The following is a 26,879-nucleotide window of genomic DNA, read 5'->3' as shown; positions in this document are numbered from 1 at the left end:
TCAATACATAGAAGATAAGCTTTAATTTCAACCAATTTTTCATCGTAATCCCGACATTGTATGAAAAAACGAAGGAAACAAAACGATAGCGCAAAGTCTCAGCTACAACATATTAAAATCTGGGAGAAATTCACCGAAGGGTAAGTGAGCTAGTGCTCGATAAAGACAATCATGCCAATTTTCACATTAAAGAAAATTCCCTCCCATAGAGATAACACGTCATAACGAAGATACAAAAAGAAGTACATATGACCTTTAACCTCAATTTGCACAGACAAGATGGCATCTGAGTAAAAAGTGGTTATTTTGTGAAATGCTCCTTGTAACATGGTCTTTTGCGTGTGCAAAATATGGGAAAGATACAACATATATTCACTAAGATACAGGGTGAAACACTTATGACCTTTGACCCTAATTTACATACCCAAGATGGTGTTCGATCAAGTAGTTGTTATTTTATGAAATAATGTACGTGACATGAACTAAACATGTGCAAAATATGGGGGTGATAGGGCGTGTTTGTCTTGAGTTATTGCAAAGAAAGTTGCAGAAAGAAAGAAATATCTCAATACATAGAAGATAAGCTTTAATTTCAACCAAGTTTTTTATCGTAATCCCGACATCGTATGAAAAAACGAAGGTTGACATAACGATAGCGCAAAGTCTCAGCTACAACATATAAAAATCTGGGAGAAATTCACCGAAGGGTAAGTGAGCTAGTGCTCGATAAAGACAATCATGTCAATTTTCACATTTAAAAAAATTCCCTCCCATAGAGATAACACGTCATAACGAAGATACAAAAAGAAGTACATATGACCTTTGACCTCAATTTGCACAGACAAGATGGCAACTGAGTAAAAAGTAGTTATTTTGTGAAATGATCCTTGTAACATGGTCTTTGCGGGTGCAAAATGTGGGAAAGATAAGACATGTATTCACTAAGATACAGGGTGAAACACTTATGACCTTTGACCCTAATTTACATACCCAAGATGTGTCCGATCAAGTAGTTGTTATTTTATGAAATAATTCACATGACATGAACTAAACATGTGCAAAATATGGAAGTGATAGAGGCCGTTTTTCTTGAGTTATTGCAAAGAAATTTGCAGAAAGAAAGAAATATCTCAATACATCAGAGATGAGCCTGAATTTCAACCCAATTTTTTGACGTGATTCTGACATCGTATGAAAAAACAAGGGGAACACTTACGGTAGCCTAAAGTCTCAGCTACAACATATTAAAATCTGGGAGAAATTTACCGGAGCTTAAGTGAGCTAGTGCTCGATAAAGATAGTCATGTCAATTTTCATTTCCAGAAAAACTGCACTCCCATAGAGATAACACGTAAACTGGTCAAATTTGGCAAGATTACTTTCAATCCATTTTTACGAGGTGATACCGTTATCCAATCAAAATGTTGTAATTTTATGTTTGAAAGAACATTAAATAACCTACCTCATACTGAAATCTGGGTGAAAATTGACAGAAGACTCGTGAGATACGCCCGAATGAACTTGAAATATGATGACGTCATTTTGAAAATTTACTTTTTTTACTTTATTAAGAAATTTGATATCTTTTAATCATTTTGTCAGCATTGCCACCCAATGAAATGACATGTACAACTCATCAGCTTTCAAAATATGTAAAGAAAATGGGGGGTCACCGTCCATCCTGACGAGTAAAATCGGATTTAAAATTGTCATTTTTTTTGGCATAGTTGCACTGTATATCGCCATTGACGCGCGCGCGGAATTTCAACTTTGACGGGCCCGTATGACGTCATATTGAGTCGGATTGACTTGAAACTTGGTAGACATATTCCTTGACATTTCAGGCAGCCGATAAGTGTGAAAAAACGGGAAATTTCTATTGCATATGAGCTGTGTATGCGTATATGAGCGCGCGCGTACGCGTCCGTCCAAATTTTTCAATTTTTCAAAAAATGCTCCAAATGGTCTGAAACGTGTGCAAAAAAAATTTGAGCTCGATTTGAGCATACAAATATTTCAACGCGCGCGTACGCGCACGTTTTAAGGTATAGATGAATTTTGAGAATATGAGTAGAATGCACTTGACCTGAAATATATGTGACGTAAATTTCATTGAAAAACTCCATTCCATTAATGAGATATGATTGAGAATGTGTTTTCATATAATGACGTCATAGTGACGTCACGGTCGACTGATCACCATGATTTTAGTTCGATTGCCGTCTTTGGGAGACGATACATATATGGTATAAGTTTGACATTGAAAGGCAATGCACTTTCTGAGCTAACCTCTGCACAAATTTTGTCCAGAAACAAAGAAAGAACTAGAGATTGTAATTTGTCATTACTGACAAATTAAGGTGATCCGATTTGTTTTTATCAATGATTCGAGTCCTGCGATGATCGCAATACGCTTGACCATACAGGTTTCATATGTGTTTAGAGACATTGGCCGTGTGATGTTTGGATTCTCATTTAGAAAAGCGAGTCACATCTGCCATCTTGGGTGCCAAATTCTATATGCACTAGAAAACGAAGATACAGCAACAAACACATATGACCTTTGACTCAACTTTACACTCCCAAGGTGGCATCTGAGGAAGAAGTCGTTAGTTTGTGAAATGATTCTTCCGACATCGTCTATACGTGTGCAAAACATGGGGAAAATAGGACAGGTATTCACCAAAATACAAGATGAAACATTTATGACTTTTGACCCTAGTTTACATACTCAAGATGGTGTCCGATCAAATAGTTGGTGTTTTAGAAAATAATGTACGTGACATGAACTAAACCTGTGCAAAATATGGGGGTGTTAAGGGCTGTTTTTCTTGAGTTACTGCAAAGAAAGTTGCAGAAAGAAAGATATATCTCAATACTTCGAAGTTAAGCTTTCAGTTTAACCAAGTTTTTAACGTGATTCCGACATCGTGAGAAAAAACGAAGGAGACTCATACGATAGCGCAAAGCCTCAGCTATAACATATCAATATCTGAGAGAAATTCACCGAGGGTAAGTTAGCCAGTGCTCGATAAAGACAATCATGTCAATTTTCACATCCAGAAAAATTCCCTCCCGTTTACAAGTACGTCATAACGAAGATACCTGTAGAAAGAAGTACACCACTTTTGAACCCACTTTGCACAGACAAGATGGCATCTGAGCAAAAAGTGGTTATTTTGTGAAATGATTTTCGGAACATGGTCTTTGCGTGTGTAAAATATGAGAAAGGTAGGTCATTTATTCACCAAGATAGAGGATGACACATCTATCACCTTTGACCCTAATTTAATCATACTGAAAAATGGCAGATATGACTCCTTTTTCTAAATGAGAATCCAAACATCACACGGCCAATGTCTCTAAACACATTTGAAACCTGTATGGTCATCCTATTGCGATCAGGAATCGAATCATTGGTTTTAAAAAAAATCGGAACACCTTAATTTGTCGGTCATGACAAATTACAATCTCTATAGTTTTGTGAAACGATTCTTCCTGAAAGGGCATTGTCTATACGGGTGCAAAATGTGAAAGATAGGACAGAAGGTTGTGTTCACCAAGATGCAGGATGAAACATTTATGACGTTTGTCTCGACTTTACATACCGGTACCCAAGATGTGTCCGATCAAGAAGTTGTTATGTTATAAAATAATGTATATGACACGAAGTAAACATGGCATGTTCAAAATATGGTTGTGATAGGGGCCGTTTTTTTGTTTTTTTTTTTTAGTTATTGCAAAGAAAGTTGCAGAAAGAAAGAAATATCTCAGTACATCGAAGATAAGCTTTAATTTCAACCAGGTTTTTTAACGTGATCACAACATTGCATGAAAAAAACGAAGGGCACACAATAGCGCAAAGTCTCAGCTACAACATATTAAAATCTGGGAGAAATTACTGAAGGGTGAGTGAGCAAGTGCTTGTAGGGGATCATGTCAATTTTCACTTCTAATCCCGACATCGTGTGAAAACACGAAGGACGCTCACACTACTGCTCAAAGTGTCAGCTACAACATATCAAAATGTGGGAGAAATTCACCTAAGGGTAAGTGAGCTAGTGCTCGATAAAGACAATCATGTCAATTTTCATATCTGGAAAAATTCCTTCCCATAGAGATAACAGGTACGTCATGAAGACACAGAAAGAAGTACCTGGTACGGCGTACGGCGTATGGCGTACGTTTGACTCCACTTTGCACAGGCTAGATGGCATCTGAGCAAAAAGCAGTTATTTTGTGTGATGATTCTCGTAAAATTGTTGTGTGTGCGAAATATGGGAGAGATAGGACATGTATTCACCAAGATACAGGATGAGAAAATTGTGACCTTTCTCCCTAATTTACATACCCAAGATGGTGTCCGATCAAGTAGTTGTTATTTTGTGAAATAATGTGCGTGACATGAACTAAACATGTGCAAAATATTGGGGTGATGGGGCTGTTTTTCATGCGTTTCTGCAAAGAAATTTGCAGAAAGAAATAATTATGCAGACCGATTTTTCGGTCAACGGCTACCCATGAAAGGGGGAAATGTACCATTCATCGCCGCAGCTTTGAGAATATTAGTACTATGTAGTATGTGAAGACAAAGTTGTGCGTAACTTGTTTCATAAAGCTGTTCGTAAAAATAGTTACGAAAAACTTACGAGCGACTGGTGATCAGTTCTGGATTGCTATAGTTATCAGAATTTCAATAATTCAGCACAAGAATTGATCACCAGTCGGTCGAAAGTTGTTGGTGACTTTACGAACAGCTTGAAACACCCCCGAATTCTCGGGCGTGTGCTTCCATGGTACACGTCTCGCGCACAGAGTGGTCTCGCGGTGCTCCCTCCATGATCCACACAGTGCTTGCATGCGTGGAGTGTACGTACCAAAGAGTATAGAAGCGCATGCGTGCGCTACTATGCTCGTACGCTTATACGTAGTATACTAGTACCTTACCCATGTCCGTCCACGCGTAGTACGTATACGGGGTTGGAGATGGTGTCTGTCAATCATTACGTGAGCTACTGAATTGGCGTGGCAGCGCAGCGACGGGCTCACAAATACGACTTCTGAAGACCTTTGCTTGAGACTGACGGTTTAAATAGTTTGGAGTTCGAGTACCAGGTGGGTATTAGTCTGTAAACGCAGGCGGCATGCCTAAACACAGATGTTTGGGTTTTTAGAACAAAATTTCATGTGTGTCGTCGTGGTGCTGTTAGTGTTAGTGGCTATAAACGTTAGAGTGTATCATAGCTATCACTCTTATGTGTTCAGTAGTGTCTGGGGACAAGCCCATCGTATCCACCACAGCTCAGGCCCTATACGTGTACGAAGCTAACTGTTGTAGTGCGTACACCGTGCGTCAAATGTCAGAAGTATCAGGAAGGAATTTGCGAAGTTTTTAACGTTAGACAAGACTGCGTTTCCTGAATGGACAAGGTGTGAGCCATATCATGATTTGCTATGTAATTACTAGGAAGGCTAAGTTCCAAAGAACCTACAGTTGTACGTTAAGAGTTGACGTTGACTAAGGGGGCTTACGGATGGGGATTACTCCCGTAATTCGCTTCTGGGCGAGATGCGGACGCCATTATTTTAATGCGTAGCTAACACCACGACCAGTAGATCACAGAGGGCGTATTTTATATTGCAGATAGCGGTGGTTCCTGTCCCCCTTTCATTTCACCCTTTTTTTTTTAGGGGGCATGCAGGGGAAGAAATATAACGTTACTTAGCCTGGACCTTGTTTTGTCATACAGAAGTATCATTCCTGTTTAATCATGAAATGTAACTGAAGAAAAGTAATCTATTTTCCAATATGCAGTCCCACAATTACACATCACAAGCTTGACTTTGACCTAATTTCACTGAGTTTACTGACTGTGTTATAACAATAGGGTTTCCCTGTATATGTGTGCACAGTGAGAAATGTGTTTTTAAGCAAGATTTTAAGTTTAAAAGATGGTTTTCCTTTGTTAAAAGAATTGTTTAGATTGCAGGAACAGTAAAATAATTTTACAAAGATTTGTATAAAAAATTTGGGTGTTGTGCCTCATATTCCTCTCAAGTATGTATTTTCAGAATGTGTGTACCTTACATTATTAGTGGTCTCTCCTTAACTTAACACAAGGTCCTCACAGGACCAGGAAAATGTGCTTGTTATAATGAAACCTTGTTGTATCAGGGTTACAAAAATAATACAATACAAATTGAAATTACAATCTAGGACCACAAAAAAATTACCTTGTTAATATAATGAACTTCGTTACATCAGTGCTAATTGTAGAGAGTTCACTGTAGAGCCTATACAAGTATTGTTGTAATGTTTGTATTTTTCTTTTCTTATCTTTCTGCAGGTACTGGTTGCCTTGGAAGGAGATTTGTGTTGGTCTTGTTGAAAGTACGTTTGTGTTTGTGTTTGTTATTTGTTGAATCATCTTCATCCTACATTTCATCTCATACCATTTCACCTTCATCCTTGAATATTCACTGAATATTCACTGAGATTACATCTGGAAATTCATCCTGGATTTCACGAACTCATCCCTGAAATATCTGAAATATACCTGAAATACCTGAACTTTACCTGAAATACCTTAACTTGAACTTTACCTGAAATACCTTAACTTGAATTTGAAGAAAGCTGAGAACAGAAAACTTCTGAGTGCGTGAGAATAAGACAGTATCAGAAGGAGAGAAAGTTTCAGAATCAGAGGCAGAAAGAGTTAGAAAAAGTCAAAGAGAAAAAGAGTGAAATCAAAGAGAGGAAGAGTGAGAGTTGATGAAAAAAGAGTAAAAATTAAACAGAATAACAGTTTTAAGGAGTGTTTGAATGAAAGAGTGCATTCTTTAAAAGGATAGTTAAAAACTGTGGAAAGAGAATTGTAGAGAAGGCGAGAAGTTTGCTTAAAAATTGAAAATAGAAACAGTTAATTTCAGAAAAGGTGTTTAAGAGTCCAGAATACACTGAAAGATTATTTAAGAGTGCTGTCTTGAGACAAAAGCATTATAGTGTCATAAACGTAATTAGTGTAGACAATATTTGCACCTTCAAGGTTTATTTGATATTTGATATATTCTGCATTGAAAGTTGCTGCAAATAATTCAACTGCAGTTGACAAGAGTTGATAGCTAGGAGTTGATATTTTGAAGGAATTGTTAAAAGTGTGAGAAACAATTTATGAGGTGAGGCGAGAAGTATACTAAAAATTTTATGTGAAAATATTTCTTGGTGTTTTGAGTCTTGAATTTTCGTTAATTGTTAATACAATAAAAGAATAATTGAAGAGTGCCATCTTCAGATAAAAGCATTCTGGTCATAGTAAACAAAGGGAGAGACATTAATATTGCACCTTCAAGGGCTATTTATAATTATTGGGCTGTGAAAACAAAAGCACAATTAGTAAAAGACATACCTTTATTGCAAAAGGAGTCATCTCAAAGCAGAAACATTACTGTTTCTGTAATTGTCAGTGAAAACAAAGAATAATTGGTGAAATTGAAATTTTTGTTGCAAAAAGCCCTACCCTAAGAGAAAAACATATAAGGGAGACTGATTATTGTGCAGTTAAGGCAAAAGCATAATTGGTAAAATTGAAACCTTTATTGCAAAGAACATAATCTTGAGATAAAGGCATCTTGAGATAAAGGCATCGGTCAAATTAAATGTTAGAGAATTGAAGCTGAAATTTCTGTTGGCAGATATCGTAAAAGGAAATTGGCATAGCTTTTCCACAAAGTAGGAATTGAAGCACGTAACAGACAAAGAGTGCCACCTGTTGCTGGAAAGAAGCAAACGTTGTACAAATATCCCCACCTGTTGGTAGAAACATTATATGGATCAGTGTCGCAGCTTACTGCTGGAATTTATATTGCAGTGAAATATAGTACGTGTACTGTACACTTGTATTAGTGCAACTTTCAAAGCTGTTCAATCCGACAATTCTGTTATCAATCGCAGTACTAGTGGAGTAGGTGTGATTCATAAAAGCATAGTGATTCAAGGAATATAACTGTGTTGATTGAACAGTTGATTGATATACATTTATTTAGTAATAGTTACCATATACTTTCAAAGATTCGAAAGCCCTGTAATTTGACAATGGAAGCAAGTGAATTCAAGATTGTTATTGGTGATATCCTAGATATCCTCCATAGTTTTGACTTGATGAGAAATGTAGAGGTCAGTGAATGTGATGCATGTTGCAATGTGATCAATGAAAATGAAAGCAGAGTACCATGTGAGGATTGTGGCAAGCAGTTTCATGTGATGTGTACAGGAACCAATTCTCATGAGGCTAGAATGTGTGATGCAAGGTTGATTTGGATATGTTCAGCATGTGGAAGCAATAATATTGCCCATCGCATCTTTGACAAAATTGGCATTCCCTGTCATTTCAATAGATACGAGCTTCTCGAAGACCTTGGTGATGAAGATTTTCATGTTGATGTTTCACTTTCATCATGCAAGAGCAACCAGAGAAAGAAACCAACGAAGAGGCTAAAAAAGAGGTATGTGAGAAGAAAGAACAAACGTGGTGTTCTAGAAATGACAAATGTGTGTGTGAGGGAAAGAGCAAATTGTGACAGAGATGAATCAGATCCGACATTCACTACAAATCTCACTAGGAGGCAATTTCAACCATTAGAAACTGCAGTTGATGATGGTTGGACAAGTGTGAAATCAAGGAAGACAAAAATGATTGAGAAGGCCAAACTGACAACATCCCAAACAATGACTGACAATCCTAAGACCAAGACCAGTAACAAGAGCTCAATGAGATCAGTAAATGGTGTGATTCTCCAACCTGGTGTGACCTACATTGGCAAAGCAATGAAAGCCTACTATCTTGAAAAACAGAGAAGAGCCAAGACCAGCAAAGGCAAGAAATCAAAAGTAGAAACAAGGCAAGAAGAACATGGTGAACTCGTGAAGCGAAATATGAGTGCAAACTTGGACACAGGACGAAATGATAGTCTGCAGGTATATACTGAATCTGTATTGAATGTATATTCAAAGTGTGTTCAGTCACCTCATGTTATGGCAAAATACTCTGAGCAAATCTATGCAAAAACACAGAGAAGTTGGGCTGATGTGGCTAAAAGCACTCCGAATATGACTAATGAATGTTTCGTGCTGAATGGTGATCAGGCTACATGTGTCTCTGTCCTTTCCACAGACATTGAAAAAGAAGTTTGGAATGTAAACAGGCTCTATGGAGGTGGAAATGCACGGCAACCAAGAAAGAAAGGTCGTTTCACGAAGATCCGCAACAAACAAAGTGTGCCACCGGTGAAAAATGCTGACTCACAGGTGCGTAATAATGAAAAGGTGAAACATGACATTCCTGAAGGAGAACATGCAGCAAAGAATGAAAAGTTGTGTAAGAATGAAATATCTGACTATGAGGACAGTATTTCCACAAGTAGAGATAACACAGGCTCGAATGATATGTCCAAAGTGAAATGTGACAGAATCCACAATGTGCATGAACTAAACCCATGTTACAGTGAAACAAAAGGTGTTGAAGGTGACAGTCAAATATCAGTGAAAGAATTGTTCTCTATGAATTCTTTTACAAATGTAAATGTTCACTCTCCATGTCACAGACCTGTTTCAGGTACACAAAACATGTGTGTTCACGTTTGTGATGAATCAATATTCCTGCCTGATCGTGAAAAAATTACTAATCCATCTGATTGCATAGTAACGAATGATGATTCTGCAAAAACTGTTGACCACTATTATTCATATGATGTTCAGGAATCGACAGTACTTATATTAGATGATGAACCAGCTGCAAATAATTTAGAGACTGAAGAACGTGTGTTTGAGCCTGTTTCTCTTTCAGATTCTGAATGTGGTGGAAGGCAATCATATTCTATGACCAAAACAATCGCACAAGGAAATTTTAATCAAGGTGATCAACGATTTGGTTATACTGCTGGCAAACAATGTGCATGTAATTCTCTTGTGGCAGTTCTCTACACTCAAACTAAAAATGGAATGGAAATGAGACCTTGTGATCTTGATCAGATTCTGACACTCGGGAATGAGTTGTATTATTACATAAAGAAGGATTCACCATTGAATGAAGAGCTTGTAATGATAGATGAATTACCCAAGGAACTTCATATTCTGGATGAAAACTTTCAAATAACCTATGCTGAATCAAAATATGGTGTGTTGGATGGAAATCAAAACAATTTGTCAAATTTTGGTGCTTTGTCATTGAACCAAGCATTAGAACAAGAACTGTGCAGATATGATGCATGTCTTATGAATTTTGCTGAGAGTGCATTTGCAATCATTAGACATGACAAGGGTTATTATGTATTTGATTCTCATTCCAGAAGTCATGATGGATTCTTGGTGCAAGATGGATGCAGTGTATTGCTTAGCATTTCATCATGGCAAGGTGTACAGGTACACTGTTTGAATTTGGCAAAATCAATGGCATGTGATTTACGTACTACTCAGTTTGAACTAACTGGTCTGGCATTAGAATCGAATTCTAAGAAAACTGCATTGACAGCTAGTAGCTTCAAGAGATCAAACCTAGTGAATACTGCATGTGGGAATACAAATGATCAAAATAGCAACATTTCAAAACATTGTGATCACGTTAAAGGAATTAACAGTGATGGCTGTAAGACTCAAAATGAAGCAAAGAAAAACAGAGAATATGTAAACAGTGATGACTATGGAAATACGAATGAAGTTGAATTTGTTTCAGTTGAGAAGACAACAGAAAGAAGAGATCGAAATTTCAAATTTGTTCCAATTACATATGCAGACAAGCAGTGTTTGTGTAACAAATTGAATGTCAGTTACAGTGGTGCTGCCAGTGAATCAGTGCACGATAGAAATGAAAGTTTGTGTATGAGGAAACCTGTAAATATCAAGAGAGTTACAGGTGATGGCAACTGCTTTTACAGAAGTATTGCTCATGTCGTTACTGGCAGTGAAGGAAATCATTCCATGCTCAGGAAATCCAATGTGGCACATTTACTGGAAACAGGTGATTTATTTAAAAATGTGATAGACACAGTGAAATATGAGACTGTCAGGGACTTTGTTCTTCAAGAGAAATTGATGGATTTAGGAACATGGGCTGGTCACACTGATATTAGTTCAATGGCACATATGTTGGATTGTGATATATATGTGTATGATGATCGAACAAAAAATTGGCAAATACTGTCTGCAAGGAAACCTGGGTACTACAACAAAGTAACAACTGAGAGAGGCATATATATTCTGTTCACTGGGGGCAATCATTTTGACGCAGTGGAAAGTGTAACTACTGTTCAGTCTAGTACTTTGGATGAGGAATTACCTATTTTTCATGTGAATTCAGATACAAGCATAGAAAATAAGAAAGAAAGTCATGATGTTTTATCTGAAATTACTAAAAACGTGACATTAAAGAAATGCAGTGTTAGAGTGAGAAAAATGACATCAAAGCAAATAATAATGGTATCAAACCTGAAACAGACACAAATTCCATTAGAAAACACCTGTGCACAGACAGAAAAAGCTGACATTGGTGTATCTGAGGTGAAACAAGTGGGAAGAATAAAAAATATTAATCTTAGGTACAGTCCTGTGAATAAATCTGATAAAGAGAGGTTTTGTTGCAAATTAGGTATGAAGGTTAATGACAAATGTAGCAGTAATGATATGCAAGAAGATGTGGTGGAAATCAGTGATATTACTATTCTGTCACAACCATTGGCTATCTACAGAATTACTGGTGATGGAAATTGCTTTTACAGAGCTATATCATATGTCATATGTGGCAAGGAAGATTCACACCGTGATGTTCGAAAAGCAATAGTTAAGCATATTTTACAAAACAAGGAAGATTATGTAAGCCTTTTAAGATCGGGATACACAGATATTGTAAAATACATTGCAAAGGAAAGAGTATTCAACAATGGCACATGGGCTACAGAATTGGAAATAATGGCCTTATCAAATTTATTAGATACTGATATTTATATATATGAAGAAAATGGTTCAAAATGGAAATTGTTTGGTGCGAGCAAACTTCAGTTTGGAATTGTTACATCACAAAGAGGTATTTACTTGCAACACACAAATGGCAATCATTACGATGTCATAGAATCTCTGTGTCCAAGGATCAAAAAACCAAGTTCATATCAAAAGGTGTCAAGATCACAAAATATTACTGATATGGAAGCACCTGTGACAAGAAAGAGAAGAATCACAAGAAAGAGGAAAGTTACAAAACAAGTTGATGATTGTCAAATCAATGTATTGAATGATGAAGTATTAGAGGATGACATGAAACCTGCAGTTAAAATGAGTAGGCACACTGAAGAATCTGAAGCAGTTAAAACTACAATGCCAAGTACAAAAAGGAAAAAGCAAAGAAAAAAAAGTAATGCTAATGTTACCAGACGAAGAAATAGAGGTCGTATGAGAGCACAGAGACACAGTTAGAAACAGAATTTTTATCAGATGATCAGCCTTATCTATCCCGCAAACTTAAAAAAGCAGCTGCAAAGAAAGTAAAATATCAAACAGATGTACGTTACAGGTTAGAAAAGATAAAAGAAATTAAGGAGAGACAAAGAGACAAGTATTTGTCGGATCCCACTTACAGAGAAAATGTCAAGAAAGCAATGAGCACAAAGATGAAAGCTTGGTATCGACGCAATGCTTTATTAAGAGAAAAAATCAAGAAAAGGATGAGGGCAAAGATGAAAGCCAAATATCAAAACAATGCTTCATTCAGAGAAAGGCTGAAGACAATGAGGAAAGTAAACTATGGATGCAATGTTCTACATAGAGAAAGGCTTAAGAAAATGAGGAAAGCTAGATATCAAAACAATGCTTTATTCAGAGAAAGGCTTAAGAAAATGAGGAAAGCCAGATATCAAAACAATGCTTTATTCAGAGAAAGGCTTAAGAAAATGAGGAAAGCTAGATATCAAAACAATGTTCTATTCAGAGAAAGGCTTAAGAAAATGAGGAAAGCCAGATATCAAAATGATGCTTTATTCAGGGAGAGGCTTAAGAAAAATTATGAGAAAAGTTTCAAACATAAAGTACAAGACAAATTCTGTGTACAGACAGCAGCTTGCGATGAAAATGTGAAACGAAAAAAGCAAGAAAAATGAATATGAGAAATTGTGACCATGTTTTGAAAAAATTTAGGGAAATTGTTTCACATGGCCCTGAATATGTATGTTGCGCATGTTTTGAAATTATTATTCAAAAAATCAAGTGTTGAAGTGCACAAAAGCAAAATATAACGATTCGAAATGCTTAAAGGAGGAGTACTTACATACATGCAGTGATGACTGTGATATTGACTGTCAAATAGTAAAGTCACCAAGAAATTCTTTATGGATTTGTTACACTTGCCACAGGAAATTATTAGCTGGTAATATGCCTGCTGAAGCTAGTAGAAAATAACTTAGAATTACATGCTATTCCTGCGGAACTTAGAAATCTGAATCAGTTGGAAACACATTTGATTGCACTTAACATTCCATTATGAAAATTTTGAATTTGCCTAAAGGAGGACAATATGGAGTAACATGGCCCAACAGTTTGTGTACCTTCACGCACAGATGAAACTGTAAAGATATTACCTCGACCAGAGACTGATGATCAATTAATTCGTGTAAAACTGAAGAGGAAACTGTCGTATAAAGGACATTATGAATATCAGTTTGTCAAGAAAAAGAATGTGCTAGCTGCATTGGAGTATTTGAAGAAAAATAATAAGTGGTATTCTGATATTGCTATAGATAATGAGTGGAGCTCGGACTTATCAGACGAAAATAGTCAGAGAGGTTATGTTGAACTAATTGATTCAAATGAAACTAATGATGATGATGATATAGAGGATGATCAAGATGGGCGATTGCAAGGCATTCAGTTGGACACATGTTTGCAGAAGGTTGATATGAGGCAAGAAGTGCTTGATCATTTTTTTGATGATATTATATGCTGTGCACCTTGTGAAAAGAATAGTCCTGTATCACTGTTGATGGATGAGAGTAATGAGGCAAAATGTTTTCCTGCTCTGTTTCCAACAGGCCAGCCAACATTTCATGATACCAGGTACATTAAAGTAACACTTGGTCGTTATTTACATAATCGTCTGATGCATGTAGACAACAGATTTGCAAAAAATACAGACTATATCTTTTATGCTCAGTGTATTTATGAACTGCAACAAATACTTTCTAATGTTTCCATAGCTGTCAGAAAAAGCTCAGAGAAAATAGATGATTCCATATCGGTGCGATGTTCAGATCTAAAGGATGCAAGAAAACTTCATGAGATTCTGGATTCGAATAAAGGATATAAATTTCTGAAACAAATACGAGGAACACCTCCGTACTGGCAATCTACACAGAAAGATGTATTAGCAATGGTTAGACAACTTGGAAAGCCTACATGGTTTGCATCATTTTCATCAGCTGAAATGAGATGGCCTGAAGTTATTAACACATTGCTAAATCAACAAGGTGATAGAAGAAAAGCAAATGATCTGGATTGGACAGATAAGTGTAATTTATTAAAATCAAATCCAGTGACAGTAGCTCGTATGTTTGATAAACGCTTTCATGCATTTTTGAACAAAGTGATTCTTTCTGAGGCAGAACCTATTGGCAAGATAATTGACTACTTCTACAGGATTGAATTTCAACAGAGAGGATCTCCACATACACACTGTTTGTTCTGGGTTGAAAATGCACCTAACTTGGGTATTGACAAAGATGAAACTGTCATAGATTTTGTTGATAAGTACATTTCATGCAACATTCCATGTGAGGATGAAGATGAGGAACTATATGAAATAGTGAAGAATGTTCAGCTTCACTCAAAGAAACATTCAAAATCATGCAAGAAAAAGGGAACTACCTGTAGATTTAATTTTCCAAGACCACCTTCTGAGAAAACATTTGTTGTGAAGCCTGATGATAATCCAGAAGATACAGATGAAGCTCAAGATATTCTGTCTGCAGTAAAGAATTCATCATGTGTGGAAGGCAAATATGGTAATGCTAGACAGCTCTTTGAAGCTCTTGGGATGTCTCAAAAGGAATTTGAAGATGCCTATAATGCTGTAGCTACAAAAGAAAATATAGTCATGAAAAGAGATCCAAAAGATATGTGGGTGAACCAATATAATTCATTCTTACTCAGAGCTTGGAATGCCAATATGGATTTGCAGTATATAACAAATGAGTATGCCTGCATTGTTTATGTTGTGTCATACATGTCAAAAGCAGAAAGAGAGATGGGTTTGCTCTTGAAAAATGCAGAAAGTGAAATGAAAGAGGGCAATGAAGATGCTCGAAAAAGTATGAAAGAAATAGGACATGTGTATATGCAAAACCGTGAAGTTTCAGCACAAGAAAGTGTGTTTCGTGTTTGTAGCTTGAGATTGAAAGAATGCTCAAGAAAAGTAGAGTTTATACCTGTTGGACCAAACCCTGTGAGAATGAGTTTGCCATTGAGTGTTATTCAAAGCAGGCGAGACGATGATGATAGGAGTCCATGGATGCCAAACAGAATTGATAAATATAAAGCCCGACCTGATGGTTTTGAATTTGAAAATATGTGTTTAGCCACATTTTGTTCAAAGTATAGACTACTCAGTGAATCTGATATAAAGGGTAAGAAACAGAAACAGAATGTGTTTAAATTGAGAGATCAGCTGGGCTATGTACAAAAACGATCCAGAACCAATGATGCTGTAGTGAGATATCCTCGTTTTTCACCGACTGTAACCCCAGAAAAGTATTATCAGAGTATACTGCAACTATATTTGCCATTTCGTACTGATAAACAGTTAAAACCTGACCAATTTTTGACATATGAGGAATTTTATCAAAATGGATCTGTACGAATGTTTAATAAGCAACTGGAAAGTGTCAAAAGTATCGTCAATGAAAATCTCAGGCAGTATGAAAAAAATGCTGATACAATTGATCAGGCACAAGAATATCTTGAGAAATTTGGTCCACAAGAAGATGCATGGGGATTACTCTGTCCAGAAACAGAAATTGAAAGACATGAAACAGCTAAAATCCATGTAGAAGTTGAAGATGCTGACTATGAATTTAGAATCCCAGATCTTGAGTCTAAATCTCAGGAAAAACAGTCATACGGCATAGAATTTCGATCATGTAGCATTTCGAGAGAAGACAGTAATGTCTTATTAAGAACATTAAACAGCAAGCAGCAAAAGGTGTTCTACAAAATACGACAATGGTGTCTTGACAGAGTTAATGGAAAAGAACCTACAACATTTCAGATATTTGTGACAGGTGGTGCTGGAACAGGAAAAAGTCATCTAGTGAAATGCATATGTAATGAAGGGACAAGAATTCTTAGCAGAATGATGCATAATCCGGATGATATTTCAATTATGAAAGTAGCTCCAACTGGAATTGCAGCCTACAATATTGATGGTAGTACTATTCATAATGCTCTGTCCATACCCATTTCTGCTTCACTACCTTATCAACCCCTTGGAGAAGAAAAGATAAGTCATTTACGTAATGAGCTGGGTCAATTACAGATACTAATAATTGATGAAATATCCATGGTTGATCAGAAGCTATTGTGGTATATACATGGACGTTTAAGGCAAATAAAGCAGACGCGTGATGATGCTCCATTTGGAAAGGTTTCAGTTATTGCAGTGGGAGATTTCTATCAGTTACCCCCAGTAAAAGGTTCTCCTTTGTACAAAGATACACTGCAAAGTTCCTTATGGACAGACAACTTCTCTATAATTAACTTGGATGAAATAATGAGACAAAAGGATGATGCAGAGTTTGCTGTTCTTTTGAACAAATTAAGGGTAAAAGAAAAGAAAGATGAATTATCTAGTGATGATATAGCAGTTCTTCAATCATGCCAAACTGGAGAACAATGTGAGGATGCATTGCATATATATTCTTCAAACAAACAAGTAAATGACTGGAATAAAATAATGCTTCACAAGAAATGCACAAATATCATCTGTATCAATGCACAAGATTCTGAACTTGGTGATGAGGGTAAAAACAAAGCATGTGACAAGCCACGGAGATGTACTAAAGCTTCTTTGCCAGCATATCTTTGGATTGCTGAAAATTCTAGAGTGATGCTTATCAAAAATGTGAATGTGACTAAAGGTTTATCAAATGGCTGCATTGGCACTGTAACTGAGATAGTAAGAGTAAATGAAAATGCAAGACCTACAAGTGTGCTGGTAGAATTTGACAATGAAAAAGTAGGAATTCAGTCAATAGAAATGCAACAGGAATCAGTTGGGAAAAAATATACTAGGAAACAATTTCCCTTGAAATTAGCATATGCATGCACAATACATAAAGTACAAGGCATGACAATGGAGAAAGCTGTTGTTTCTCTGAAAAATATATTTTTGCCCGGACAAGCATATGTAGCTCTGAGCCGTGTTACATCATTACATGGACTAACTATCGAAGATTTTGATCCAAAAGTTATGTATTGCAATCCAACTGTTAAAGAAAGTTTAGAGAACATGCCAACGTTTATTGATGAAAAGAATATTGACACTGATGTCTCAATTGCGACTCTGAGTATAATGTTACATAACATTCAAGGTCTTAAAGCACATTTCAAAGATATCCAATCAAATTTCCTATTTAGAAATTCTGACATTATTTGTTTAACAGAAACCTGGATTAATGATGACATTTTTGATGTGAATTTAGATCAGTTTAAAATGTACAATCAGCCTCGGTCAAAATCTTATTCAGATGACAGTCCCTTATTTTCTGCACTGAAAAATCAAGCACATGGTGGTGTTGCAGTGTACAGTAAAATCAGATCTATTAGTAGGCTGGATTTACATGTCAATAATTTAGAATATATAACATTTGCAGTAACTTGTCCTTCATTTCTCATTTCAGTGATGTATAGACCTCCTAGATATGACAAGAAACAATTTTGTGAGAAACTGAAGAGATTACTCATAGAATTGCAGCAAAGAAGTACGAAATGCATAGTTATTGGTGACTTCAATGAAAATCTCAGACAAGGTTCAAGTGATTCATGTGTGCATAAATTGATGTGTTCTTATGGATATCAACAACATGTACTTGATGCTACAACAGAAGGTGATACATTGATTGATCATGTATATAGCATAGGTATTGATGCACTTCACACTGAAGTTATTCCACTCTACTACAGTTATCATGAGGCTATTAGAATACAGTTTTGATGAGTGATGTCGTGAGTCTATGCAAAGTAATGTGGTGTATACTCAAATCAATTAATACTCATTTTTATTTGTCGTCATATTTCCTGTTTGTAATACAGAATGAGGTAAACAGAAAAGTGTGAATATGAGAGAGTGTACAACAATAAAAACAAAAACAATTTAGTAGAAGTGATACATTATCATGAATACTGAGGTGTTTGAAGTATAAAAAAAATGCAATGACTAAAATATGCAAAGCGTGAAGGGATCTACTGAAAATGTTATGCTTGTGAATATAAGCACAACTTCAACAAGAGTATGACTACAACAGAAAAAAACCGACATTATGAGACAGAAAGTGACAATTCAGTGATATATAGTCTTCCTAAATATGACTATAAAAAAAAACAATTTTGTGAGAAATTAAGGAAATTAGTTATTGAATTGCACCAAATAAGTACTAAATGCATAGTTTTTGGTGATTTTAATGAATATCTCAGACGAGGTTCAAGTGACTTGCTTGGCATACATTGATGTGTTCTAATGGATATCAACAACATGTACTTGATTCTACAACAGAAGGTGACACATTGATTGATCATGTGTGTAGCATAGGTATTAATGAACTCACCATTAAAGTTATCCCCTTATGAAGCTATTTGAATATACTTTCAATGAACTTGTTTTTACGAGTAGCATTGGATGTTTATTCAAGGTTTTTTCATAATACTGAAATCAAATGAAATTTATTTTTATCTTTTATCATATGCTATATATTTCATGATGTTATAGAGAATAGAGTACATATAGTAAAGTGAAATGAACAGAATGTATAACAATAGTGAAACCCTATGATAATAATAGATTGTAATGAATACTGAAGTGAAGAAAACAGTGTGCAATGAGCAAAATGTGCAAAGGGTGGAGAGACCCTCTGAAACTACCCTGATTGTGCACAGGAAACAAAACTTGAGCAACAATAAGACTACTACAAAAAACATTGAGATTATGAATTTAAGAAAAATAACTATGCAATGACAAGAACGTACAACAGAAACAATGATCTTTCATTGCTTGTTGAAAGAAATGTGGGCATGCATGTCAAGAGGAAGGAAAAACAGAGAAATTGTATAATTGCAAGAATGATTTAAAGGACTGCAATTATAATGTTACATGTGTGTCAGCAATGGTGATGATAATATGAAGTGGTAATGCAGATTCTAGGTGAGAATTATCATCCTTTTTACAAAGCAATAGCTGCTGGCAGTTGCTCTTCTTTAAATATCAGTGTTTGGAAATGAAACAAAAAAAAAAGATGCAAGTATAGTGTAGAACAGAAATAAAACTAAAAACAGAAAATATAATTGAAATAGAATTGACAAAGAATGAAAATAGCACAGGCACAACAGAAATAAACATAGCCCAGAAAATGACAGTGTGTAAAGGTAGATTTGGCAAAATAATCACTTTGAAAAATATTTTTACTCAGAGAATTAAACGCTGATAGTGATAAATTTGTTTTACTGTGTGATGAGTGTTTAGAGCAGAAGAAAATCAAATTGTTAATGGTGGTGAAAGTGCTTTAGAATAAATGGAAAAAGTAGGGGTTGCATCTATGTGTGCAAAACCTGATAGGCATGTGTTGTAATTGATAGAAATAGATATTTCACCAGGCAAAATGGAGTGAAATTTATGAGTGATCATGTATATGGTGCAGGAATTGCATTTATCATGTATACATTATGAGCTATATAGCACAAGTTTTGATTGATTTCATGCAAATTTATGAAAAATGTTTTAAGTTTTCAAACCCCTGTTTCTCAAACATTTGCTCTTATTGATTGCTATCATTTATTTGTCTTTGGCAGCCATGGTAGTGAGAGTAAAGCACTGGCGAAAAAAAGAAAAAAAAAGAAGCATCAACTTGGTGTATTGCATCTAAGTGTTTATGGCTAACATCTTTATATCTTCACATTTGCCTGGTGAATGATGGACTGGTCTGTGCTTGTGCCCCAAACATGTCCATCCTTGTATCCAAGTGTTTTCACTGGTAAGTTTTCCATTTTTTTCCTTTTTTTTTTCCCTACATTTTGTCAGGTTTAACTTTAACGTTTCACTCAACTTTTTGACAAAAGCAAGCTCAATCACATGCAGTGTTCAGATTAAATACTCCTAATAATCTCTCCAGGCTGTGTGTTTTTAAGCTGTATAAACATAACTTGTAGAATTATGTATGCACAGGTATTTCCTCAGAAATAATTTTTCGCCTGAAATGTTTGTAATCATGTTTTATCATCTAAAGTCTTTGATCTGAAACAGTTTGTTAATTCCATATTGCATTTATGAAATTTTATTTACATATTTCTTTATTCTTAAAAACGTGACTGTACAAGTATAGTTTTTGTTCTGTCCAATTTACATTGTACCTGTACATAACATGATATACATCCAGAGAACTATAATCTATACACTCCACATCTCTAAGAGCTATAGGTGTATGTGTTCATGAAATGAAAGGTTAACATAAAAGGTGATGTGATGTTATGTGGAGTTGTGATGTTTCAGTACAGTTGTATTCGCAAGTTATGACTACAAGAAATAGGTTGTATTTGTCTAAAATATGTGAAACATTATGTAACTTTCTCTGTAACATTTGTGATACTAATATGTATGTTTTCTCATTTTAACAACACATATTTTAGTCCTTTGATTTTAGCGTTGTTAAAAGACACGCAGTGTCCTTCATTTGTAACAGTATGTTGTTTATGTCTTTTAAAGCCAGGTCTTGCCCAGCAGAGAGAACAAGCCAGCTTTGCTTTGCAGCGTTGGTGTAGCACAGGGTGTAGAAATCTACTGGTTAAAGGCTCAAAACCAGTCCATTGGACCAGGTGTGGATCTCATCTATTTCAACTGTGTGGACAGCTGTCAATCTTGGATCAAACTTGGTTGGCATGCAAGACACTTCATATCAGATGATAACAGCTGAGCAACTTCATAGTGTCTCAAGACTTCATAGTTTCTCAAGACTTCCACACCCTTCCATCTACAATAATTCTAAGCACAGTGAACAGTATGCAGGATAAATGCAAAAGCAAAAGGTGTAAATCTATTTGAAGTATTGTGGAATAATTTATGCAATATAAAATACCTGAATAATTATTAATTTCATGTTTATGTGGTAGTAAACAGATCATGTGTAGTACTGGAAGGTACAGTAGGTTTACCATAGTGGCACGTTAAGCCACCATCCCTGGAGACACTCAAGTGGTAACATGTTAATGACACATAGCATAACCATTATGGATCAAAGCTGTGACATAGTTGTTAGATGGTGATTGTGAGAAGCAGGTGTGGGTCTTTTTTTCTGTTTTATCATTTGAATAATTGCAAAGATGCAAAGTTGAGAAAAAAAATTTAACAGCAAGATTTTGATGACTTGGCGTCTCGGCGCTCGCGCACATGCGCGCACAAACGAGAGGGGTATTCCCCCTTCCACAGTAGGGGGCTTTCTTTAATTTGTAGCTGTTAATGCAGGATCTGGTGCATAACTAAGTGACTATTTTTTACTAATTTGGCATGATAAAGGGAAACATACTTTCAAGTGCCACCACCACTTCAATCCTTTAAGCTATACTCCTCATTTTTGGCTAAAGTCGCAATTTCATTTAATGTCTGAGAAAAACGGGTGCAATGTGTGAAATCGTACCCTAAACGTTTAAGTCTCACGCATAATGCATGAGACTTGGTTGGTCCGTAATTGATGCATACATTTTCTTTATATACACATATGTAAACCTCCAGTAATGCTAGGTCTGGAGTTAGTTGAGCAAGACTCTATGTGGCAAATTGAGCCATGGCTCAACTTTGCCCTAAAGGCCTGCATTCATGACAGTGGTACAATTGAAAAACATAGTTTGAACCATGGGCAATTTGTATGGAGTACTAGGTGTGGTGTGGCCTCTTTCGTTTGGAAATCAGTCATTTATGAAAGTGATGACCATTTCTTCAAAAAATGTTCATTTCATTAAACATTTTTAAAAATTACAAAATGACTGATTTTGTAACGAAATAGGCCATGCAACATTTAGCGCTCCATACAAATTGTCCATGATTTGAAATGTACCACCTTCGTGAATTTATGCCATGCAAAAATCTAGCACACCTTACTAAAAACAATGTGTGTAATCACTTCATATCTTTAAATGTTTCTGAGATATGAAAATTAAAAAAAGAAGTCCATTAGATTTATGTTGGAAAGTGATTTTTTAAAAAATGTGTTCTTTAAAGAGGATTTCAAAAGTTACACTGCTTTTCTGTGTGGGAATAGTAAGTAAGCACTACCTACTTCAAAATTTATCAAAGGATTAAATGAAATGGCATGATTAGAATTTCTGCAAAACAAAAATTGACTCATTATACCTTACCTTCACCAACTGCAGATAAAGTAAAACTCAAACCATTTGAGAGTTTTCATGAAACAAGAATGGAATTTAGTATGTAGAATATGTTTCAGTGGTTATTTGAGATGCTGGGTTGTCTCTGAAAAAAGAAGAAGATATTTTCAAAGAGGTTGCTTTGTTTTATTTAGAATTGTTGAACATTGTCATTTGAATTGAATCAAATGATGGAAATGTCGTTTGTGTTATAAATTGTACATTAGTAAATTTAGTGTCCACATAACATATTGCAATGTGACTTGAAACAAAATGACGGCCATGTTGAAGGTAGCTCTCATCGCTTATTCGACATTTTGTTTCATTGTAAGTGTAATCAATTCCAGCAGTATTGATGTTTTATTTATATTTTGAGAGGTATTTATTGTCCTCATATCAGATATGATCTGTGACAAAAGTGGTGCCATTTTTCTAACTGCTTGCTTTCTTCAAGAAAGCTGCCATTGCTAATTGATATTCTTTAATAGTGTATATAGAGGTTAAATCATGTTGAAGGGAAGAAAAGTTTCTCTTTTGTGTTATAAATCACCAATCAGCAGTCTTTACTGTTTTTATATTCAGCTTATCATTGGTCTGTGACAAAAAAGGCTGCCATTGTTTTAAGTGATTACCATTGTTTATTTGTAATTCTTTGACATTGCTAAATCAATTTAACGGTTGGGATTACTTCTCTCTCTCTGTGTGTGTGTGTGTGTGTGTGTATGTGTAAATCAGGAATTTCATTGTCCATGTTTTGGTTAAATGGCTAATAATTGAGTTAATATTGTGACAAGGCAATTTTTTTAAAGCCATGATTCGCCATCCGATGGACATCAGGAAGACTGTAGTTGATGTCCTGAACCCTGGTCAGATTCCAGTCCTTACATGTGATCAAGCACTCTACACTCTGGCAAAGCAGATCCAATGGAGCAGCCCTACAAGTTATTCCAGGGATCATTTCATAGTGATTTTTGGTTGACTATGGATTGTGAGGATATTCTGACACACTACACATTGTGTCAGATCTGAACATAGCAAATATTTTGCAGACAGATACTTGCAGCATAGGAGCAAACTGAACAGGAGGCAATTGCAGCTATCAACTGTGGTTACTAAAAAATGGCAAAATTTTTTGCATTATGTAATTAAAACCAGAGGACTCTGCTGTACTTCTTGATTTCTAACGGGAGAGACATTAACGCCAGCAAAGATCTCATCACTACACAAGGTAGTGGCATTCTTTGCTCCGATTGTCCAGACATGTCAGATGATACAGCACCATGCTCATATGGAGAGGCAGACACTGGTACATTGTATACTTGTTCACCTATAGTATGCCGTACAATAGCAGTTTAGCAAAGTGTCAACACACTCTGTTGATGCAAGTATTGTACCCTTCAAGCTCATCATAGCATCAGCCATCACCAGAATATCTGTGAACAGTGGATTGCCGTTGGAGCTGCAAAGAGCTTCAGGTTCATTACTTCTCATGGGATCACCAAAGCTTTTGGACCTGGCTGATGTGTTGCCATGCTAATGTTTCATGTTTTAGCATCCTGTTTTTGTAACAAGGCAGAAAGATTGCATACAGGTACCTGGACTACCTATGAAGAAATCACAATCATATTTAGATCTCATCACCACACAAGGTAGTAGCATTCTTTGCTCTGATTGTCAGGACATGTCAGATGATATAGCGCGATGCACACGTGAGGTCGCAGACACTGGTACATTGTATTGTTCACCTATAGGATGCCGTACAATAGCAGTTTAGCAAAGTGTCAATACACAGTGTTGATACAAATATTGTACCCTTCAAGCTCGTCATAGCATCAGCCATCACCAGCATATCTGTGAACAGTGGATTGCCGTTGGAGCTGCGAAGAGCTTATGGTTCATTATTTCTCATGGGATCACCAAGGCTTTTGAACCTGGCTGATGTGTTGCCATGCCAATGTTTCATGTTTTTAGTGGCTGTGACCTAGCATCCTGTTTTTGTAACGAGGCAGAAAGATCGCATGGGTACCTGGACTACCCATGAAGAAATCACAATCATATGTAGCACCTTCTGTGCTAAGCAGAGTTACATACTATTGAGGAGTAGATGCAGCTAATGGAGCGATGTATGGTTTGTTGGAGTGTGGCTGAAAAAAAAGAATAGATGCAGTGGAAGATGACAATGCCAGAATGTGACTTTGCAGTGTACAGCTCCTTATTTTCTTTTGTTTTTTTGTTTTTTTTGTTTTGTTGTTGTTGTTGTTGTTGTTGTGTGTGTGTGTGTGTGTATGTGTGTGTGTTTTAATGGTGAGGGAATTGGCCTAAGTTTCATACCCACCAAAAAGAGTGCTGGCAAGCATCTTTAAAAGTAGCTATTTTTGTCACAGTTCAAATCTGAGATGTTATGCACACAGTAAAATTACTGATGTCTGATTGAAAATACCACAGGAAAACATTCACACCCAAGAATGTATTTAATCACTAATATCAAAAACTTGCTAATAAAGATATACAGCCATTTTCATAATGGTCACCATCTTTGTCAAAATCAAATTTGCCTAGCTCCATACTCAGTATCTATATTTAAACTAGTATTTTCATGTGCAGTTATTTTGCAAATGAGAAGATCACATGAAGTGTATTAAGAGGGTATTATACAGTGGAAATGAGTGTGTGATCAGCGAGTTGGCTGAGCAAAACTGGAAGGGTGTCATATTTTTCTTGTTACTATTTGCTGTATTTTTCACTTATTGAAAGATGCTATAGAGGTTAATATTAATTGTGCAAAAAATATGTGCCTCATTGGAAAATATCAATTGTGGCTCTCTGTGGGAAAGCTGATAGTTTTGTTTTTTTTCAGCCTTTTTTTATTGGAATCCACTTCATAAGATGGGTGTGTGTCAGTCCAGATGAAAAAGAAAGTTGGAAGTTCATGTCACAGAAGGAAATTCCCCAAAAATGTTAAAGGAAGTGATGAATTAAGGGTCTTTTGTTTAATATTGATATGTAAATGTAACATAGAATTGCACAGACGCGAATTATGATGAGGTATGCAATGATGAAATGTGTGAGCAAAACATGCAATTCTAAAATTGTCTGTCAGTGAATGTGCTTAGACTGTAATTGTACAAGTATTATTATTGTTATTAGTACTATTTTTGTTATATTTATTTGTTTCATTTATTTACTTATTTATTTATTCATTTATTTATTTGGTCATACAATTGCGTTTTAAAGTACAATTTCATATAACATACATACAGGGTATAAAGACACATATATAAACCCATAATTGCTGGAATTTGTAGTAAGGTTAAGTTGCATACATGGTGTTCATGTAAATATAAATGTCAAAGTTGGGTTGATGCAAATTGACCAGGTTTGCAACTGCCATGAAAGAATGTCAAGCTACATGTCATGGCACAGAGATTACGCCATGAACATTGTATGTTTTGTAGACATGGAAAAGGAAAAATGAGACTTCCTGTGATGCAGCCATTGATAATGATTCATTGATGAAAGTTGAGTACAACTGCAAAAATCAATTTAAAGCACTGTTGTAGCTGATACAGCTGTATTGTGTCAGTTTAGTTCAGATTTCAGAGTTTTAGGCTAATTCATACAGTGGTGAAAATTATGGATGAATATTTCCCTTGAGCAAGGCTGAACGTGTTATGTCAACGGAACTGTAACACACAAACTATGAATCAGTTTGAAGCTGACATGCACTTCAGAATGTAAAATTATTAATACATGTCTGCAAAAGTTGCAGCTATTGTACAATGTAGTTATTGCATACTTGCAGTCTTATTTCAATAAAAATTGAAATAGTTTCATGATTTGAGGACAGAGACAGTGCATAAATTATGTGTTTAGTGTTGATATTTAAGTCTTGGATCAAATAGTTGATTAGTTCATTTTGTTCATTGCATGCAAGGCAGGCAGTGATGTAACAGCATGAGTAAAATAAACCTGTTCATATGCAAATTTGACGTAGAGATACAACAACAGCACACATACAAAAAAAAAAAATGCATTGGCTATTAATTCCCAACCATTGTATGTGACAGCATAAAGGGGTGGTGCAGTATTGGTGGAGACGATGATTGCGCTTTTAACTTTTTGTGAGATACCAAGTAACTCTTATGAAATAGCACATATAGCATAGCATTTTAAGAGGAATTCAAAGTTTAATTGAAGAAAATCAGGTTTGGAATGACTGAAACAT

General features: G+C 35.8%; 1 long non-coding RNA gene across 1 annotated transcript; it reads left to right on the top strand.

Annotated features, from left to right (window-relative positions):
• Positions 1-5,034: 5,034 nt before the first annotated feature.
• Positions 5,035-10,509, top strand: LOC139710386 (uncharacterized). The gene is made up of 5 exons (XR_011709456.1): positions 5,035-5,115; positions 6,348-6,391; positions 8,395-8,502; positions 9,171-9,304; positions 10,345-10,509. It is a non-coding gene; the product is annotated as an uncharacterized lncRNA (long non-coding RNA).
• Positions 10,510-26,879: the final 16,370 nt, after the last annotated feature.

Source organism: Diadema antillarum, unplaced genomic scaffold (genome assembly GCF_040938485.1).
Source record: "Diadema antillarum isolate AM-2024a unplaced genomic scaffold, OU_Dant_1.0 seq00001527_RagTag, whole genome shotgun sequence".
Lineage (NCBI taxonomy): Eukaryota > Metazoa > Echinodermata > Echinoidea > Diadematoida > Diadematidae > Diadema > Diadema antillarum.
The sequence above is the reverse complement of the archived record's forward strand: the minus strand, read 5'-3'. Positions and strand labels throughout refer to the sequence as shown.